Below are 8,061 nucleotides of genomic sequence, written 5' to 3'. Positions count from 1 at the left end.
CCTGGAGCCCTGGTGCTCTGATGCACTGTTGGATAGGAGGTGTTATTTAAAAAAAGAAAGAGATAAAAATGACAGCAAATACTGCAGTAAATGTTGAAGGTAATTTGCAATTCTCATGAGCTGCAGTACCTTTAATGGCCACTAGATGCTGAGGAATGATTGTGATGTGATAGTATTGTTAAGCCTGCAAAGTCATTTCTTTCTTTATGGTTTTAGGAAAACTTTCCCGGGACAGCAAAAACTATAAAGGTTAAGAATTGATTTAATTATAACTTTTATGTTTACTTTCATTTAGTTGGTTTCATTTGAGTCAGTCTCGATGGAATAAAGGATATGCCAGTTTGCCATGGTGAAAATAGACACGGCAGTAAACATCACAAACCTTGAATCCGTGTCCGAGACTACGATGGTCGGAGGAAGTTGGAGGTTGCCATCTTGTTGCTGGCTGCTAGCATCAAAGTGTTGTGAAGCGTACCTGGAAGGTCCTTCATCATTGGGTGAGAGGTGGATACGAGGGGGAACACCCGGGACCAACCCGCCGCGCTTGGACGTGAACTGCCCCATCGGACTGACAATACAATAAGCAAAATATGAGAAAGCATGTTTTTACAGAAATGATGCCACCTCGGCCCTCTCATATGGTCTCACTGAGTTTTAGTTCAATCTTGGTAGAACTGGTATGGGTCACGCAAAAGTCATAAATGTTTTGGTAGCTCAGACGTAGAGAAATAATAAGCCCATGGTTCAATTTACTTTCCTTCCATCTGCATTTATTGTTTTTTAATGACACATTCATACTCCCAACTCGTCAAATACCGCTGCCTGGCCAGTGGCCCTGAGCTTTAAACTGTTACCCTCGAGGTAGCCCTCAACAATCTTTGACGTGTCATGGATGGCACGTCCAAATAAACACAAAATAAACTTCTGTGTGAAGGAAAAGTGTCAGTTTCGTAGGTTAACTTTGTTTTTAGGTTTATTTTTGCAATAGAACTACTACATTTCGGTGAAAAATGTAGTTTGGGTTAAAATAAATATATCATGTCAAATAAATCCGTTTGTTATGTAGCTGGCAGACATAGACGTTCTGTCCTGATGTGTACATTGGTAGAGTTCCCCTTTCATTTAAAAAGAAAAGCTCAGCTTTAAATACATTTGAAATATTCTCCACTGTTCGTGTTTTATTTCACGGATTCTGATTCATACTGTGAAAGGATCTGGTTTGACTAATTACTGATTAAGTGTAAGTCTTGAATGCACGGCAGTATGTGGGCGTCTTCTTTTCTAGATACTGAGATCTATGATGCACCTCAGAAGAAATAGGGAATGTGCAAATCTTTTATAATCTGCGAGACAAACGTTAAAATGTCATGCATAACATTCTTACATTATGTAGAAACATTATATCTTTCCAGTGAAACAGATACAATAATGTTATAGATTGTTGCAAATATACAAAATGTAATATATTTATAATAATTATAAACTATAAATGAATGATTTTAAATCAGCATCTGGTTTCTTATGATCTTATATTATTCTTATTATTATTAATATATGTTATTGTATATTGCATTTCATTTACAAATTAAATGTATATGCATGTAGATGAGTGGGAAGAGTGAAAGGAATAATAAACTCAGCAATCACCGAACGTGTATCAAATCATAATCCAAATTTGAAATACGATTAAGCCTTTTTAATGATAGTGACATATGAAAACATAATTAGTTTACTATTTAGAAGAAACCAAGTTTAAAATACTCACAGGTGATTTCTAATCCAGATGAATGAGTTGTTGTCAATGGATGAAATATGTTCCTTTCATTTCACACTGCGACTTTATATATTTATACCTTCATGGAGACATCCCCTCCCATCTTACCTCAGCTTCCTCCCTTCCACACACACACGCACGCACGCACGCACGCACACACACACACACACACACACACACACACACACACACACACACACACACACACACACCCACACACATCATCATCATTGTGTACACTAAAAGAAATGGAAGATAATATCACAAAAGATAGTTTTATTCTGATGTCTTACTTCATACAGAAAATTCTGTTATTTGAAATACAACATGACTCAATTTCCGATGAAGATGAGATATTTTCGTCTTGAAACAAACCTTGAAACAAATTGATTCACACACACACACACACACACACACACACACACACACACACACACACACACACACACACACACACACACACTCATCTTTGCATCATTTTTCACATGACAGAATAAAGATAACATGTTAGAGTGATTCAACAATGTCCGTTGTCAATATTTTTTCCCAACCCATAAACAGGTAACCTCTTATAATTTGTGTTTTCCTGATAATAAATAATAAATAAATCTCAGGGTTTGCAAAATTGTAGTAAACAGAAGAGCAAGTGGGCTGTTTAAAGATAGACGCCACAGCTGACTGCAAAAAAGAAAAATAGATTTACTATAAACTCAAAACCCATAACAAAACAGTCTTTCATTTTTATTTTATTTTCTTGGAAGCGCACGGCAAAAATATCACATTATTGTGATTAAGCATAACAATGTGAAAATGTTAACAAAACGCCAACACAGCAAATAACATATTACAAATATTAATGTAGACATTAATAAGACTTTAAAAATGTCCTTTTTATAATGTCTTATCCATTATTTATTCTGGGCCTTCTATTACAAAATATGTAACTTTCACATATTCTGGCCAAAAACATAAGATATTCTACATTTTATTATAGTCATATTGTATTCCAAGATAAATGTTTAAGAAACATAATTAAAAAAATTACCAGAACTTCAAAAAATGTCATCCCTGTTTCTTTCCTAAATACAACAATAATCCATCATTTCAATTTCCCTGAGATGTCTCATTTTAAACATAGTGTGTGCACAACAGAGCGGTACAATCAAATAACACACACACACACACACACACACACACACACACACACACACACACACACACACACACACACACACACACACACACACTGTTTTTGAGTATTCAAATATGTATACTAGAAGCAGTAACTGTGCTTTGGTTGTTGTTGTTAACACTTCTTCACAAAAAAAAACATGAATACAAAAAAAAGTGATAAAGTAGCAAAATTCTGCAATACATTTTAATAACTGAATAATCAGAAGTACTCCTATAAAAAAGTAGCCTCTTTCATTTAAAATGTGCATTAAAAAGACAATGTTATGTCAACCTTGTTAGATTCCATTCTGGCTGCTTATTTAAGGTAAGACACTTCTTGCAGTGTATTTCTCACATCACCCGGCTATTATTAAACCTGCACTCTACATGTTCACGACGCCATTGTGCCTTGGTCAAAGTCCCTTGTTACACCCACACTGGTAGAGGATTCACTAAAGTAGGAGTCTACGCAGAGTCTCGGGATATTAATCGGTCGTAAAAAAGTGAAGACTCCACTTAAAATAATTACTGTGTGATGCTGGCGTGTCATGCTACCTGTACCTGGATAGAACTCTTCATATATTTACCTCCAGGGCGCACGAGGCCATTCAGACGGTCGGGATTGCGCAACAGAGGGATGTTTGTGTGTGGAAAAATGATCTTGCAGCATTGCCAAAAAAAGACGACTGACTTGCTCGTGAACTTGGGAGCGTCCGTCGTAGTGACAATGTTGTTGTTGCAGCTCATGTAGGTGAGGTCACATTAAGAGAGACGCCTCAGGGTCTGATGACAAAGTAAATAAGTGCAATGACTGTGTGTGACCTTTCCAAGAATGCAGCGCACGCTGTTCCTCCCTACACACTCCCTTTTACGCACTCCGACAGGAAACGCGTGGTCGTCCGCATCGTGGCGAGCATGTGGAACAGGTGTCGGTGGAGATCCGTTATGGAGATCCTAAAGAGGAGGAGGAACGAGATGGAAAAAGGACTATGTTGGGTGAAAAGGAACACCAAGAACTCTCCACAGAAACCAAAAACATGACGCGGCAATCGATCAAGCAGACGCTAAGAGCACGTCACCCTCTTCACAATCCCAACAAAGACCCAGATCTCTTCCCTTGCAAGCCTTCTCTCACATTATGACATCGTCTTCACTCACAGGAAACTCTTTCCAGACGTGTGCTGGCAGCTGCCCGATCAAACCCCTGATGGAGATTCAGACTCAAAGCAAAAATGTGGGTTTGGAGAGAAGGAAATGTAGATGTAGCCGTGGACTGGAGTAAGGATGGGGCAATGGAAGGTCGTGACCTCTGCAGCCACAGAGTGAAGGAAAAGCTTGGCTTTCATCAAGGATATTCAATTTTCAATTACATTTTATGTGAATAGCACAAATTGGCCTAAAGAGGGCCTTACAATCTTTGCAACATGCAACTTCCTCTTTCCGTAGACCCTCGCATTAGATAAGGGAACACTGTTTAACAGTGGAAGGGAAGAAACCTCAGGGAGAGCAACAGGATGGCCATAGATGTCGTGTGTATAGAATAAACATAATACAATTGACTCCGGAGAAGAAATTAGAGGTTAAATGCAGGAGGTGTTACGGTGACATCAGATGAGGATAATGGAGGAAACAGATGAGCAGGTTTATAAAGGTGCCTTGTGGACACGTCTGCTTACTTTAAAGTTACTGTGGGGAACTTTTAGCTGGTTAGGAAGCCGTTTATGTTTAATCCTGACGCCTTTATGTGACCTACATAAGTAAATGAGAATATTTTATTAACTGACCAGATTTGTGATCAGTAGTGGAGAAAAGAAGTACAATATTTTCCTCTGAAATTTATTCATTCATTTATTCTTATTTTCGGGCACCTTTCTCTGGTTCATCTACACGGGTCAACTCAGACTGTGCTGGACCACACTGTAAAAAAAATCCTAATTTTACGGAAAATAACTCTACATTTTTACAGTCGTTTTTTAAAATGATATAAAAAACTCTGTAAAATTACAGACATTATCTGTAAATTAACAACCCAGCTGTTTAAGTACTTAAATATTATGCTAATAATAACAAATTACATTTTGTTTTCATTTTTTTATAGAAAAAATGACTATTATTTATACAGTATGTTTACTGCTTTCTTAAATTACATACAAATTCATGTAAAATAACAATAATGACCTGTAATTAAATATATAGCTCATTATATAAAGGTTTATGTCTATAACAATTTAACGATTTTCTTTGTAATTTTACAGTAAATCATATTAGCTTCATATTAATGTGTACTTTTACATTCAAACTCTGTAAGTCTGGATCTCAATTTAGCTAACTTGTATTTGCTGACTAATGCTGTGTTGTGCATTAGTCAGCTCTTCCTGCTGGGGGGAAGTTCAGGGACGTCCCCGCTTCCTGAGAACGAGAGGGTGAGGTTTCATATTCTCATATTTCTGTCGGTGAGTCATCCTCTTGAGTATTAATACCAATAGTTTGGCAGATTAACCGGAAATAATCGTAGTTTGCACGAAGGAATTAAATTAAAAGCAACAGAAATGTGTGTTTCTTTTCTTTTTGTACTCTTGACCTGGACTCATTTGTTAATACTTTTTTAATGCAGTTAATGATAGTTAAATATTGTGTTTAATTATTATTATTTAATTTTTTTAAAGATATGGGAAGACGGTATCTGCTTTAATGAAAAGATCATACTAGATCTCCAATGTAACTTGTGCTACAGGTGAACAGTTGATAGTGTTGATGCAGCATTCCTGCACAGGAGTTGAAGAGATGCCTCTTTGGCTCCACCTGCTGGCATAAAGAAGAATGACACTGTTGCAAACAAGTGTTGCTTCCAGCATTTTAAATAAGAAGATCTCCTTTCATTTCATAAAATTGAAAAGGGATTTAAAAAGTTGAAATAGGGTGCGAGTGTTTATTTTCTATGCCAATTGTTAAAAGCTTCAAATTCGATTTTTGTCTCTAAAATGGAGACGACAATAGGACACTAATATCTGTCTTTAATGCTGCAGCTAATTACTTTTTTGGATTTGGATTTAAATCAGAAAATAGTGAAAAAACTAATTAATATCCTCCCATAAATTCTCAAAAACCTAAAGATACTAAGTTTACATGAAACGACTATGCAACACCCAGCTCGACGCTCTGACAGTTCACAGTTCAAACCCATGCCTCTAGGGGGCGCTGTGACCCGCCTCCACTTGAATGGAGCGACTACCTAAGAATCTGAATCAGCTTTAATGGCCGTGTAAGTTTGCACATACATGGAATTTGACTCTGGTTTCACTTTGCTCTTCGTACTTATACACACACAATATACAGTAAACAAGAAAAAGATTTTTAAAAAAGACATTAAAGACAGTAGTCAAAAAAGTGCAGATAAGCTGATACATCTGACATGCTGGGACAAAGGGACTACTTTTCTGCTGAGTATCTGGACGAGGAGGTCTTTGCTCTGGGGGGGAACTGTGACGACGGCCTGAGTTCAACACTCAAGGATTTGTTAAAGTATGTGGTCCTCCACCTCATCTGTCTCCAGGGGCAACTGTACGCCACATCCATTCACAGGAAGTCTGTAATTTAACTGGTTGACTCTTTTGTTAAAAGAAATCCCAAGGAGCTATCAATTAAAAAAGCTAAAATAATGAAGGATATGCTGTTGAAGAAACTCTAATACACTAATAGAAGTGGGTGCTCCAGGGCAAGCGGGTCCATGTTGGTTATAATTGCCACATCAGGGACACTGATGAGTCTGAGTCCACGCGTCATGGGGAGCCCCCCCTCAGCCTGTAAACGTTGCATGATGTCTTGTGTGGACGTGGAGGGCCCTCTTGACTCTGACCTCATCGTGATGTCAGCAGAAACCCTGCCATACAAACCAGGGGCTTTGAGATTGAAAGACGTGGGCAGGAAGGACGTGACGGTCGGATGCTATTGGTTGCATTGTGGGAAATGTAGGATCAAGTGTTTTTAGAGATTGTCAGGGTAGTTTGACCACAATTCTCAGAGATCTCTTGTGGGTCCAACTTTACATTAATACCCCTTTTATTAAGAAGGTGTTTAGGTAATCGTGTGTGAGTGGGTTTGTATATTTTTCTAAATTGATTCTGATGAGCTTAATCTTGCTGTGCTGGTCGAAATGTCAAATGAGGTCGAAGCTACCTAAATGTGAACAGCAGCAGAGCCCCAATTAAGGGAAACTTTTACTTTGATATATTATGCTGTACTATATGTAACTGACGTGTGTGTGTAAATTCCAAGAATGTGAAACACTTTTTACCTTTTGACTCTCCAACACTTGAGTCGACCACTTCAATCTGAAACGATGCTCAATGAGGTCACACGAGCCGCAGCAACCCGTCCTCTGCTTTTCGCAACAGTTATGTCCTATTTAACGGTCCACAAACAGCTTCCTGTGTGTGTGTGTGTGTGTGTGTCAAGACAATAACGGCTGCAATTCAAAGTCTAATTATTATTCTTTCCATTGATTTAAGACGTTCTCGTCAGGTTGCTCTTGGACTCTTTATCTTCTTGCATTTTCTTTTCTATTAGAAACAACCTTGTTCCATTTAGTTCCTCTTCAAGTCTTCCGTTTCTGGGTATTAACTCCAAAACTGCAAAGTCTTGAAAGAGGAATAACACAAAGCGGTGATTTTTGGACTGCAATAAAGCGTTCGATCTCCCAAATCATGTAAAGCAACAATTCAGCCATGAGAGATATAGCGAGAAAAAGAGGAAGATTAAACAGAGAAGAAAGGAAATGAGGCAAACAGCAGTTCATGACATGTTGTGTTCTCTCATTGATCGAATCATGGCCAATGTTTGAGAAACTATTCAGTGATTTATCTATTTGTCATAGAAGTAAGAATACAAAAATGAAATGAAGTATCAATAAAAACGAGTAGTTTTCTTAAACACCACTACATGAAAATGTTGTTTTAACATTGTACGTACAACTAAGCCAACAACTCTCTCAAACTCTAAACTATTAAAGGGGCGTCCTTTAGGCCTTCATAAAACAGGATTCACTATAAAAAATAAAATACATTTTCTTTTGTATTAAATGTTGGAAAGAGACCAAATAGTTAGTTATTGATTTT

The sequence above is a fragment of the Taurulus bubalis genome (assembly GCF_910589615.1).
Source record: "Taurulus bubalis genome assembly, chromosome: 3".
NCBI classification, from domain to species: domain Eukaryota; kingdom Metazoa; phylum Chordata; class Actinopteri; order Perciformes; family Cottidae; genus Taurulus; species Taurulus bubalis.
This window is presented reverse-complemented; position numbering follows the sequence as displayed.